At 44.4% G+C, this 13812-nt stretch overlaps 1 pseudogene; it reads left to right on the top strand.

The window, feature by feature from the left end:
• The first annotated feature begins 1222 nt into the window (after positions 1-1222).
• LOC124657379 lies at positions 1223-9417 on the top strand (annotated as a pseudogene).
• Positions 9418-13812: the final 4395 nt, after the last annotated feature.

Genomic DNA, 13812 nt, shown 5'->3' on the forward strand with positions numbered 1-13812 from the left:
TTCAGTGGCGACGATAGTATCTCCGGCCAAGTCAAAGTATGTTTCTTATTAGGCTTACTACCTGTCTTAGCTAAAGAACTCTCTTTTTGTGATAGTTTATATCTGCAACTTTCTCCATGGAAGGGTAGGACCACACGCTTGGCTCGTTATTGCTATAACCATGAGCGCTCACGATTGTTAGACGTATATATCTGTATATTGTAGTTTCTCATATGTTAGGTGACTTCTTGCATATTTACACCTGTACATGTACTATATATTGTGGCCTTTGGTCCCCTGGTAATACAACAAGCATATTACCCTAACATGGTATCAGAGGCAAAATTGGTCCTCCTCCTCTTCTAGTCCGTACGGACGTTTTTTTGAAGCTTGTTCCCGGCCGCCGTCCACCGCCGCCGGCTCCTTCCCGGCCGCCGCCGGTCCTCCTCCCCCTCCCCCGGCCGGCTCCTCCTCCTTCCCGGCCGCCTCCTCTCCTTCCGGCCGCCGCCCTCCACCTTCCCGGCCGGCTCTCCTCTCTTTTCCGGCCGCTGCCCCCATGCCCGCTCGCCGGCCGCCGCCCCCGTGCCGGCAGCCAACCGCCCCCGTGCCGCCACTCCCGTGCGCCCGCTCGTCCGTCTCCAGTACTTCGTGAGATTCCGATCTGAAAAAAAAAATCTGAGCTATGTCTTCCTCTTCGGGCTATGTTGCGATTCCTCGCTGCCCGGTGATCTTTGATGGCGCTAATTATCCTGATTTCGCTGCCTTTATGCGCGTCCACATGCGCGGTTTTCGTCTTTGGGGTGTGCTTTCTGGCGAGGTCTCCTGTCCGCTGCGCCCCGTTGCTCCTACGGTGCCTGTTGCACCGCTGCCCGTTGCCCTTGCCCCTGATGCTACTCAGGCGGATAAGGATGCAGCCAAGAGTGCTGATGATACTGCTCTGACTGATTATGACCGGAAGGTCTAGGACCGCTCTACTGTTGTTGCGACTTACCGGCTGGATCTGACTGACTACACTTAGTGAATCGATGAGGATGCGCGTGCTGCTGCTGTTCTCACCTCTAGTGTTCTGCCTCAGCTGCTGAGTTCATGGGTCTTCCCACTGCTGCTGCTCAGTGGACTTTTCTTCGTCAGCGCTATCAGCCGTCTGGATATGCTCTTTATCTGTCTGTGGTCCATCAGGAGCATGCCCTTCAGCAGGGTGATTCTACTATTGATGAGTTCTACACTCAGAGTTCCGGGGAAGGGCGATGGTGATGGCGAGGGCCTGCGGTTCCAACGGGAGGGCGAGACGTTCAAGGTGCTGCAGGGCAGACATGCACTACGGAGACGGCCGGCGTACCCCGTGCGAGGACGTGCTGCCGGCGCAGCAGCGCGGCTGCTCCGACCTCAAGACCACCGCCTTCCTCTACCGCGTCCTCCGCGCCGAGGACCCTGACCTCGTCGTCTTCACAGGTCCGACACCCCTTCTTCAAACTACTTCAAACCCATCCCCCGATCCTTCCTGCTCTGTTATTGATTAACTAGTGTCTACTGATTCGTCGATGTCACCACTTCTCTTGAACTGTTTAGAAATGAAATGGCATGAATTGGTGGTCGAGTTTTCCCCTTCCCTTGGATTGTTTCTACACTTCCAGTGCAGCTCGTTCTTCAGACCGGATTTGGGTAGTTCTGGTCATGCCCAATCACTCAATCAATAAAGCCCCAGTTGAGTTCTTCGATTGGTCTTGCCTACAAAAATTAAGTGCTTCTTGCAGAATGGAGCAACAGAATCTCAAATCCACATATAGTTCGTAATATTTATTTACTACTCTACAGACAGATTTACTTGCCAAAAGCACTTTAGAGACCCCAAATACCATTTCACGTGTAAATTAAGAAAGTACCAAAATTGTTACCTAATGCAGTGACTCGTCGAGCTTACTTAGAATGGACTGCAGAATTTTGTAAACAAACCTCTATGTGTTATCTAATATAAGAAATTACAAACTTTTAAATCGAGATATAATAACACAGATGCATGAAGTAGATGTCATATATCGAAAAGCAGACAAATAGAAATAAATTATTGCCTAGGATACTGTTCTTGTTTTCGCCGTGTTGTTCTACGGGCAACCTTGCAAATATTACCAATGCTGCAATTTTAACAAACTGATTTTTTTAGAAACGCTGACACGCATATGCGCACACACAACTGTGCTGAACAAAAACAGCATTGTGATGATTTTTTTTTTAGATTGTGCGACCATTGGAAACGTAAAATTGTTGGACAGGGCATTTGCAGCCATTGCAATTTTGCTTTCAGTCGAAGCATGGCAGTAAAGTATTATCTTCCGCCCCTTCTCTCTCCTCCCTCATCTTCCTTGAGAGTCTCCACTACAGCCCCGGCTCCTCTCCCTCCCAACTCCGGCGGCCTTGCCGGCCGGAGTAGGCGGGAGAGAGGAGGCCGGCCTCCTCCTCCTCCTCTGTACATCCAGAGTCTCTGGTCTAGGTCTAGGGTTAGGTCGAATCTAGGTTTAGGATTTACCCATGTGGAGAATGGCGAGATGCCATGGGGGATTCTGCTGCCGGTGAGTTTGAGCGCCTTCTGGTGGCGGTTGATGCTGGTGTGGCTGCTTGTGGAGCTCCTGTGGAAGGAGCCGGAGGCGGGCGGCGGCGCTACATCAACATCCCTCTCAACGTCAATAAAGCTCGAGGTTGAAGCCCCGAATCGGCGAGATCTGGAGCCTTGTTTCTTCCGTTCCTGCAGTCATGGTGATTTGCATGAGGAAGAAAAAGTGCTTGCGGCTCCTTGTTCGGAAGCTTTGCGGGATCGGGGAGTGTGCGTGTGCACTCTCGAAGCTTCTTCATCTTGTGGAGTTCATCAACGCCGGCAGAGATATGTCGGGGTTATCTTCGGCGACTCGAGCCACTCCACGCCTGGAAGCGACGGGCTTCCATGGACTGCCTTCCTCCTGGTCTACAGGCCTTACTGGAGGATCTTCATCGCCTACAGCACAGGATTCATCACCTACGTTGCCCCAAGTGGCATGTTCCCCGGTGGCTGCGCAGGTTCCCGGAGCTGGAGGTTCACTGGATGCGGCGGCAAGAACCAAGGATCTGATTGCTTTTCCCCTTTTAGTTCTAGGGTTCTTTCTGTAAAAGTGAAGGCCCAGGCTGTATTTCTTTATGTACTTAGGGGCCTTTCTACAACTTTGTACCGACCACTTGACTAATGAAGCTTCCTGGCCCTTTGGGGCCTCACCCGTTAAAAAAAAAAAAACCAACGCGGCCAAGTCGATGGATGCGGCGATTGGGAAAATATCTAGTGATACCACATCTTAAATGATACCATGATACCACTCTTCAAAATTTGAATTGTAAGTGTCAAAAAAATCGGAAACAAATTTGTGGCTGTTCATAAGATGTGTGTTTACACTCTACAGAATTTTCAGGCCTAAATTCAAAATACACAAACAGAAACAAAAAAGATAAATACTATGTGAATAGTGCCATTTTGTGCTTTTGTCTTTATGTGACACTATTCATGTTGGATTTCTCTTTTTTTCTTCTCTAAGGGTGTTTCGAATTTGGTCATACAAGTTACAGGACATGCAAACACACATCTTGTGAACATGTAAAATTTTGTTTCCAAATTTTTTGACACTTAACAATTTAAATTTTAAAGAGTGGTATCATGGTATCAAATAAGGTGTGGTATCACTAGATATGTTCTCTGCGGCGATTGCTCCAGCCATTGCCATGAAACTACCTTGGGCTGCTATCCTCGGTAACCATGACCAGGAGGGCACGCTGTCACGAGAAGGTGTGATGCGCCACCTTGTAGGAATGAAGAACACCCTTTCACGCTTCAATCCAGAAGGAGTACACATCGATGGCTACGGAAATTACAATCTGGAAGTTGGTGGGGTTGAAGGAACCCTGCTGGCAAACAAATCGGTGCTCAACCTTTATTTCCTTGACAGTGGTGACTACTCTACCGTATGGTGGATCCCCGGTTATGGTTGGATCAAGGATTCACAGCAAGCTTGGTTCTGGCAAACATCTGCAAATCTCCAGGTTAATAAATTAGCGATTTGTCCTATATTTGCTTGCGAATTTATTGTTGCTTTTCTCTTTGGGCCATCTTTTTCAATGCCGGAACAATGCTCTGTCGAAACACTCAACTGAGTTAAGCAAACTAACTGAAACTTGAAAGTAATCCATGCTTGTCACATATTCTGCAATTGCTCATTATTGTGAAATAGCGAGTACGGAAATTCATGCTAATTCAAAATAGATGATGTATGTGTCTGCTGGTGCATAGTTCGCTTCCCAGAACTAGTGGTTTCTAAGTGCTGCTTTTTTTGTTGATTTTTTTTTGAAATGGGGATTAAAATCCCGGCTTCTGCATCATGATGATGCACACGGTTTTTTATTAAAAAAGTTACGAGTACTACAAAGTTTAGCACATCTCAGGCATCACCCATAATTGATACGAGAATCAACCAGCGAAAAAACAAAGCAAAAATAGACTACAAATCAACGTAGTTGTCTATTGTGCCGCCAACCAGCCTGACACAAGATATCCTGAGCGACCGTCTGGAGTCATGTGCATCCAGTAGCCATAGCATCCCGCTGTCCCTCCGGTGATAGTAGAGCCCACAACTGAATCCAATGTGCCACCATATGGATAACCTGCAAAAAGTGAAAAGATTGTTTTTTGTTAAAAATAATATTATTCCTCGCCCTCCATTTAGACCAACACAAGGCAGAAACTCCAACACGGATGAAAGCCTTAGATTGTCTATCAACTCCATTTAACCAATTACCAAACATATTTGTAATATTGGTTGGAAGTGGAAGGTCAAAGGTGAAATTAACCGTGCGCCAAAGTAGTGTAGCTAAAGGGAAAGTTATGAAGAGGTGTTCAATAGTCTCATGTTCTCCACAAAAAACATATTTTGTACACCCATTCCACCGTCTTTTAGCTAAATTATCTTTCGTAAGTAAAACCTTATTACTCAGAAACCACATAAATATTTTTATCTTAAGAGGAACTTTAACTTTTCATAGGTATTTTCGCAGAAAAGGTGTGTCGTCATTCATAAGATCCTCATACATAGATTTCACTGTAAACAAATCATTGGCTGTTAAATTCCAAACAAAACGATCATTCTCATCATTCAAATTAATCCTCATAAGTTTTTGGCATAACTGTAACCACAAAGTCCATTTATTTCCCACCAGCAACCTTCTGAAACTGATATTCAGCGGCATTTGGGCTAACACATGAGCTACCATTACATTCTTGTGATGCACAATATTATATAAGGATGGGTATTGTTCGGCTAGTGGTTTTTTTCCTAACCAAGTATCTTCCCAAAAACGAGTAGCTTCTCCATTACCAACCTTGAAAACCCTCTACTAAAAAAATCATCCTTAACTCCCATCAATCCCTTCCAAAAGGGAGAATCTGTGGGCTTAACTTGTACCCCGGAGAAGGTCTTTTGTCTTAGATATTTATTATGTAGCAATTCTTGCCACACCCCGTTCTCATTAAGAAGTTTATAAAGCCACTTACTCAATAAACATCTATTCTTGAGTTCAAGAACCTCAATACCTAAACCCCCTTGATTGTTGGGCCGACATACAATATTCCAATTTGTAAGTCTATATTTTCTTTTATTTTCATCAGATTGCCAAAAAAAAATTAGAACTATAAAAATCCAACCTTTTCCTTACCCCAACAGATATCTCTTGAAAAGATAGCATAAATAGAGGTAAGAGGTAAGGTTGTTAAAACTGAGTTGATAAGGACAAGTCTATCCCCATAGAACAGTAATTTGCCTTTCCAGCATCCCAATTTGCTTTCCAACCGGGTCTCCACTGGGTACCAATCAGAATTTCTAAGTTTTCTGTAATGGATAGGAATACCTAAGTATCTAAAGGGTAAGGAGCCAACGTCACATCCAAATATCTGCTTATACTGGTCCACCTCATCCTTCGCCTTACCAAAACAAAAAATCTCACTCTTGTGAAAATTAATTTTAAGACCTGAGAGTTCTTCAAACATACATAAAATTAACTTCGTATTAACAGCTTTCAGAAGGTCATGGTCCAAAAAAAGGATAGTATCATCTGCATATTGTAATATAGAGATACCTCCCTCAACAAGATGAGGAATAAGTCCCCCCACTTGACAATCATTTTTTGCTCGTTCAATTATGATGGCTATCATATCCACTACAATATTAAAAAGTATTGGAGACAGCGGACCACCTTGCCTCAAACCTTTTTTTGTTTGGAAATAATGATCAATATCATCATTTACCTTTACCCCAACACTCCCCCTTGAACAAATTGTTGCACAATTCTACACCATTCTGGAGCAAATCCCTTCATTCTCAATGTCTGTTGTAAAAACGGCTATTTCACTTTATCATATGCCTTTTAAAATCAATCTTAAATAAAACCTCATCCAATTTCTTACTATGTAACTCATGAATGGTTTCATGAAGAATGACCACCCCTTCTAATATGTTCCTCCCCGGTATAAAGGCTGATTGTGTTGGTTTTATAACTCGTGGGGCAATCCCCGTTATACGATTTGTACCTGCTTTAGTAAAAAATTAAAACACACATTAAGCAGGTAAATTGGTCTATATTGTTGTATTTGAACCGCATCCTCTTTCTTGGGTAATAATGTGATGACACCAAAATTCAATTTGTAGAGAGGCAAGTTCTCACTACTAAACTGATAAAAAGCGCCATCAAATCTTCCTTTATTATTGCCCAACATTTTTGGTAAAACTCCGCCGGAAAACCATCAGGTCCTGGAGCTTTATTACGTTCCATGTGAAAAAACGCCTCATAAACCTCTTCCTTAGAAAAATGAGCTGTCAAAATCTCATTCTCAACATCAGATATCTGAGGAATGTCCTGCACCTCCTCCTCTACCAAAGAGATATTATTCGGGACCGGTGCCCCAAACAATTTCTTATAGAATTCAGTAATATAGACCGTCAAATTGTCTTCACCAACAATAATTCCTTCTTGTTGTTCTAACTGAAATTTTTTCTTTTTGCGATGTTTCCCATTTGCAATCAAATGGTAGTACCTTGTATTATTTCCTCCTTGAATATGTTTAACTTTCGCTCTTTGAGCCCATTTAGACTCCTCTTCTCTTCTTAGTTTATTTAGATCATTATTTGCATTTTTTAGAACTATCCTTTTCGACGATGTCAAGTTATTTGTTTCAGCTTTCACATCCTTTTTTTTGTTGCTTATTACAACATGTCCCATGTGGTGTTTTCTAAATGCTTTGCTGACTCGGATTATATGTAGAAAGATAGAACTATCAAAATGTTAGGTGATGACACTAATTCCTGTACGATAGGCACATTTTGGTTTCTATCTATGGACCTATTCTATTATGCTGGAATAATGGAACTTCTAATAAAATGCAGAAAAAATATACCAGTGAAAAGCCCACACAGAACAAACCAGCACCGAGCCTTGCTTACTTCCACATCCCATTGCCGGAGTTCAACAGCTTTACGGCATCCAGTTTCACTGGAGTAAAGCAGGAGGGTATCAGCTCACCATGGATCAACTCCGGCTTTTTTACCACCATGGTGGAAGCTGGAGATGTGAAGGCCGCCTTTATAGGACATGATTGTTGTGAAGTGTATATGTGGATTATCTAGCCCTTTCCATCAGTTCGGACTTTTGTTCAAGTGGCTAGTGCATGAAGCTTAACATGGTATCAGAGCCCCAGGTCTCAAGTTCAAATCCTTGCTTTCACATGGTTTTCGCAATTAAGCCTAAAAATTGCTGTTGCCCCCCTCTATAGCCACCGCTGTTTCGGTGTTCTCTTCTTCTTTCACGTGTTGACTTTCTCTTCTCCCGTCACACGCGAGTGGGGGTGTTGTGAAGTGTATATGTGGATTGTCTAGCCCTTTCCATCAGTTCGGACTTTTGTTCAAGTGGCTAGTGCATGAAGCTTAACAATGATGATGTTAATGATTTTTGTGGGAAGCTCACTGGCATTCAGCTGTGCTACGCTGGTGGGTTCGGTTACCATGCGTATGGGAAGGCAGGGTGGTCAAGGAGAGCAAGGGTGGTGTCTGTGCAGCTTGAGAAGACAGAGAGCGGTGAGTGGCAAGGAGTGAAGTCTATCAAGACAAGGAAGAGACTTGATGATCAAAATCTCACCACAATTGACTCCGAGGTACTATGGAACAGAGGCTCTAATGGTAAGACACTAACTTATGCATGTTCATGGTGCTAATTCTGGCATACATAAGTAACTGTAATAGTACAGTATGAGTTAATTGGATGGGTATGCTGTAAACACAGAGTGAACAGGATAAGTAACATGATCCACTCTCTTGTAGTATATATGAAACTATTATATATCCTGACTGAACGAACATGTTTTTCAGAACCGCAACTTATCCGAGAGTTGCCAATTGACAGGGAGGCGAAGGAAGAGTCGCGATAGGAGCTGAGTTCAGGACAGGAGAGCCAATGCTGCATCTGAGTGTGCTGTTCGTTCTCAGTTTATCTCACGGAGCTTGTACCTGTGTAAATGAACAAATAGATAGTACCATAGATGTACACACAAGTCAAAATAAAGTAATAAAGCGGCCATATGTATCATTTTGATGCAGAGGCTGGGGCAACCCCATTTCGAAAAAAAAAAAGATGTATACACAAGTCTTTGCCTTTTGTAATATTCAGATCGGAAGAAAGCGAATCATGTTACATGAGTAGAAATGTCACATTTCGTGGATGGGACCAAATATCAAAAGAAAATGAGAATACTGATGCAGTGATGATCATGCAAGCTGTATAAGATTATTATTATTTGAAAAGTGTTCAATAGAAACAAGAGAATCCAAACATTACTTGTGGCATGTTGCTTGAGTACTGTTCTTACAAATGTTATCAGCATGTTACACATACACGGGCTTTTACTGTTCTTTCTGTCCAGGCTTTGCTTACAAGATAATTACAGACTATAGTAGGTTAGTTTTTCCTTATTCACAAATGAATGGAACCATATTACGCTTTCTGAACACTGAAAGAACTTGGTATGTAAAATTAACAGTAAGTACCGAGATGTGGAGATGGTTTTGAGCAATTAAAATTTCTAGCTTCTCTTACTGCTGATAATCAACATGAAAGACCAAATTGCCAAGCTTCACAATGGCAATATTCAGAACACTTTGAAGTGTTTTCGTTGCCGAATACACATCCCACGCCTTCAGGCTGCTGTGTCATCTAATTTGCATCATCTTGAGTGACAGAACACCATCATCATTAATAAACAAAAGGGAACGATTTTTTTGCAGGTTATTCTTCGTGCGGCGCATTGGATACAACTATGGGCGTACATGCTCCCGGAGGACCAGTGGGGACCGTCTGCTGGAGGTCACTCATGACTGTTATTTCTAGGCTACTGGATGGCGCACACTAGTAGAATTCTAGATGGATAGTTTTTGTGTACTTTCCATCTACTTGTGTTTCTTCTTTTGGTTTCAATAATAGCAGACTCTTTATATGTAATAAGCACTTCCCCGTGACGTTTATTAATAAATGGTTGTGTGCATCGATTGATGCAGAGGCCGGGGCGATGCTCCCATATCTAAAAAAAAGAACACCATCATCATTATCGGTAACCTTCTTTGAAGGGCAAAGTTTCAATAAGCATAACGTTTGGTCATCCACCGTCTCCTTGTGCAATGATCATCCGCAAGGTGTTTCAACTGTTTAATGGAAACAAGAATGCAGAGATTCTTTGTGTCGTGATGCTTGAGTGTTCTTACAGATGTTGTCAGCAAGTTGCGCCTACACAGGCTTTTATTCCTCTTTCTATCCAGATCCAGGCTTTACAGGCATGTCACACTTACAGGGTAATTACAGGTGTAGGTTATTGTTTTCCTTATTTACAAATGAATGAACGGAACCACTACGCATACTGGACACTGAAAGAACATTTTATGTACAGTAAGTGTCAAGACGTGAAGTTGTTTTTGAGCAAGAAAAACTTTAAGCTTCTTTTTTCTGCTCATAATCAACATGAAAGACCATCTGGCCGAGCTTCGCACTGCCAATATTCAGAACACTTTGAAAGTTTGAAGTGTCTTTGTTGCCGAATATTTGTCCCACCCCTTCAGAGTTCAGACTAGTGTGTCATCTAATTTGCAGCCTCTTGAGTGACCTTCTTCGAAGAAGAAAGTTTACATAAGCACAGTGTTTGATCTGCTGAAGCCGATGCGACTGTCGAACCATCAGGACCCTGCAAAAAACAGCAGGATCTTCAGTGTCGAAGCTAGTATCTCCGGCCAAGTCAAGGTACGTTTCTTATTCGGCTTACTGCCTGTCTGAGCTCAAGAACTCTCTCTTGTGATAGTTTATATCTGCAACTTTCTCCATGGAAGGGTAGGACCACACGCTTAGCTCGTTATTGCTATAACCATGAGCGCTCACGATCTCGTTCTCGTGCCGATTCCACTCCAATCCGCAGACCTTCCAGAGAGCATAAATGTACACTATAAACCTCCACACTGCTGATACACGCAGTAAGCAGATTGCTAGACGCATATTCAGCCGTAATGCACATTACTTGAGAACCCGTTTTAATGGTTTTCACGCAAGCTCCCTTTGCCGCACATAAACAACTTCGTCGTTGGCACCGCTGGCGAGTCGTGTTCCATCTGGAGACCATCTCAGACCGCACACCTCAGATCTGTGTCCTTTGAGATGGTACACATCCGTCCTAGCTCTTTTTTTTTTTTTTTGATTGTAGTACCACCCGACCAAAGGGAGGAATTCGTACCATCGTAGTAGCTGATTATATATTTGTCACGGCTTCCTGATTTCAGAATGCTGCCATTCCAAGAGAGGGTTCCCACTCTGGCAGTGTGGTTCTTATCTGCAAACACATATCGTAGCAGAGAATGATGTCCATATTTGGTGCTACCATTTCACTCACTCTTTCTAAAATCTGGTCAAAAAGCTACAAGTAGAAAAATCTCAGGCAAACAAGTGTTTATTTTCTTGAATGGTGGCTCGCATAATCACATTACACAGAAAACTACTAAAGCGACTCACATTACAAAATGTTTGCAAAAACTAAACATTGGAATTAAGAGGATTATGGGAGATTCTTATATCCGATGCATCGCATGGATATCCCAGACTTCACTCTGGGAGTCTGCACACCCAACAGCTAGCATTTTTTTTTTTTTTTTGAAATAACCAGGGGTCTGGCTTTCATTGATTAGCAAGGGGAAAAACTTTACAGAGATTAGCCGATCGCGTAATTACGCCTCGGATGACCTGGGAAAAGAGAGAGAAAATAAAAAAAAGGGGGAGAGGAGTAGTTGTGCGATCCTTCAAGGAAGCTCGAACATGAGCCTTCTCAAAGCTTTGGCATTGGCGAAACTCCAATCTCTGGCCTCGTCACGGATCCACGAAATGATGGTGCGCAGTGTCGATGTTTTTCCGCGAAAGATCCTGGCATTGCGCTCGCTCCAGATCGCCTAACACACGAGGATGAAGAGGGACGCGACTCCTTTTCTGGCCGGTGGATGGCAATGCTCCATCATCGATTGCCAAGCATCCGTCATGGATGAATTGTGTTCCCATACCGACGGATCCAGCGCCGAGCAGTGAGTCCAGGTGGCTACCGACGCCCAGATTGACCTGGTGAATGGGCACTCGAAGAACAAGTGCCACGACGTCTCCAGATTTCTGATGCACATGGGGCAGAAATACGAATTGGGGCACTGTCTTTTGTTGCAGACGATCGGCGCACCAAAGACGGTTTTGGAGCAGCAGCCATGTGAAAACTCGACACTTAGGTGGTGCCCACGTCGACCAGATCATCGCTGGGGCAATGGAACGGATCTGCCCCTCGAAGTGGAGGCGATAGGCGGACGCCGCGGAGTAGCAACCATCGGCGGTGAGAATCCATCTGATCGAATCCGGCGTTTCTGGGCGCAGCACGACGGTCTGCAGGGTGCGCTAGAGGGAAAGGAACTCCAGAAGCAGCTCCGGCGGAAAATTCCGTCTCTAATCCTCCGGTCCAGGGCCAGAGTCAGCCTCAGCAGCCTCGTGGTATGACAGCACCTCCCTGCACCTACTGTGGTAGGTCTGGCCACGATGTCTCTAGCTGCTGGAAGAGGGATCCCAGCTTACATCAGTGGTACCATACTCGTCGGCAGGCTGGTTCTTCAGGATCTTCTGCTGTTGCGCTATCTGATCAGGACATTATCCGTGGTCTTCGTGGTCTGATCGCTGCTACAGCTCTTTCTCAACGGGTACTGCTGGTCCTGGCTCTTCTGGCACCGCGCGACCACCACCTTCTACACAGTCAGGTACGTCATCCCCGTGGTATCTGGATTCTGGAGCTTCTTTTCATATGACTTCTGCGTCTTCTATTCTTTCTGCTCTTCACTCTATTGTTTCTCCTGTCCGTGTTATCACGGCTGATGGTACCTCTCTTCCTGTTTCCAGTCGAGGCACCCTTTCTACTTCCTCTTTCTATGTTCGTGATGTTTTTCATGTTTCTAGTCTTAAGATGAACCTGTTTTCTGATAGTAAGCTTACTGATTCTGGTTGTCGCGTCATTCTTGACGCTGATTCTTGTGCTGTTCAGGACCGCCGTACACAGGCCATGGTTGGAGCTGGCCCTCGCAGCCTTGAGTCCCTCGGGCTCTGGGAGTTAGACTGGCTTCGCGTTCCTCCTGCTGACACTTCATCTGCCAGTTCTTCTGCGGTTCGCTTACCTCGCTATCGGATCTTTTCGACGAGTGGTCTTACGGGGTCCGTCTCCGGAGATGTGTCTTTGCATTCGTGTCAGGGTTGTAGGTTAGGCAAATAGATTCAGCTTCCCTATCCTACTAGTGCGTCTGTATCTCAGCGACCTTTTGATTTAGTTCATTCGGATGTTTGGGGTCCGCCTCCCTTTCCTTCAGAAGGGGGTCATCGATACTATATTTTGTTTATTGATGATTTTTCATGGTACACCTGGTTGTTTCTCATGCGCTCTCGTAGTGAGGTGCTCTCTATTTATCAGCGCTTTGCAGCCATGGATCGTACTCAGTATTCCACGCATATTCGTGTGTTTCGTGCTGATTCTGCAGGAGAGTACATCTCCCAGCACCTGCGTGGTGTTCTTGCTGAGCAGGGCACCCTTGCTCAGTTCTCGTGTCCCGGCGCCCATGCTCAAAATAATGCTCGTAATGCCCAATTAAATCTCACTATACTCATCATATCATGTATGTGCATGGTCATGCCCTCTCTATTTGTCAATTGCCCGACTGTAATTTGTTCACCCAACATGCTATTTATCTTATGGAAGAGACACCTCTAGTGAACTGTGGACCCCGGTCCTATTCTTTACATTGAATACAATCTGCTGCTATTGTTCTTTACTGTTCTTTGCAAACAATCATCATCCACACTATACATCTAATCCTTTGTTACAGCAAGCCGGTGAGATTGACAACCTCACTGTTTCGTTGGGGCAAAGTAATTTGGTTGTATTGTGCAGGTTCCACGTTGGCACCGGAATCCCTGGTGTTGCGCCGCACTACATCTCGCCGCCATCAACCTTCAACGTGCTTCTTGGCTCCTCCTGGTTCGATAAACCTTGGTTTCTTTACGAGGGAAAACTTGCTACTGTGCACATCATACCTTCCTCTTGGGGTTCCCAACGGACGTGTGATGTACACGCCATCAAGCATTTTTTCTGGCGCCGTTGCCGGGGAGATCAAGACACGCTGCAAGGGGAGTCTCCACAATCCAATCTCTTTACTTTGTTTTGTCTTGCTTTATTTTATT

This window comes from Lolium rigidum, chromosome 5 (assembly GCF_022539505.1).
Source record: "Lolium rigidum isolate FL_2022 chromosome 5, APGP_CSIRO_Lrig_0.1, whole genome shotgun sequence".
NCBI lineage: Eukaryota > Viridiplantae > Streptophyta > Magnoliopsida > Poales > Poaceae > Lolium > Lolium rigidum.